Genomic DNA, 649 nt, shown 5'->3' with positions numbered 1-649 from the left:
ACCCGGTGAAAACATGATGGGTTTCATAACATCCCGATAAAAACCGGATGGGTTTGTCTCCAAAAACTCAGTTTAAAACATATTTACCATGTCAGAGCCTGTAGGACATTAAAAAACAAATAACAGCATCAAATATTATCCGTGTCCAACCCACTGTGCTGACAAAAATAAGTTCTCCCTCCTCTCCTTCAGATTTTGCAGCGGACGACAATTCCATTTGAAATTATGCAAATTCAGATTCAATCTAATTAATTCAAATTCAATTCCTGCTGGCACAACATTTATCCCATACACCTGCTGTTACCTGGTTTAATTACTTATTCACTTTCAAGGCGTAATATTTATCTTTGTTTTAATTTGAGTTGAAAAGAATAAAATGGCTGAGAATTAAATGTTCTAGYGGCAGGGGTGTCAAACTCTTTTTCACCGAGGGTCACATGAGCGTTATGGTAGCCCTCGAAGGGCCACTTGTAATAAACTTTGATGTTTCAGGTTTAACTTTGACTAAACAGAGTTTTAACACGTCCTCTTGTTTAAAAAACATAAGTGCATGACTGACTAAATCTGTAATAAATACATAAATATTATTAAAAGTAAAACAAATAAAGTTTTACTCACTGATGAGTTTCTAGTGAGTAGCTACATTATG

The sequence above is a fragment of the Austrofundulus limnaeus genome, unplaced genomic scaffold, assembly GCF_001266775.1.
Source record: "Austrofundulus limnaeus strain Quisiro unplaced genomic scaffold, Austrofundulus_limnaeus-1.0 Scaffold1315, whole genome shotgun sequence".
Classification (NCBI taxonomy): Eukaryota; Metazoa; Chordata; class Actinopteri; order Cyprinodontiformes; family Rivulidae; genus Austrofundulus; species Austrofundulus limnaeus.
This window is presented reverse-complemented; position numbering follows the sequence as displayed.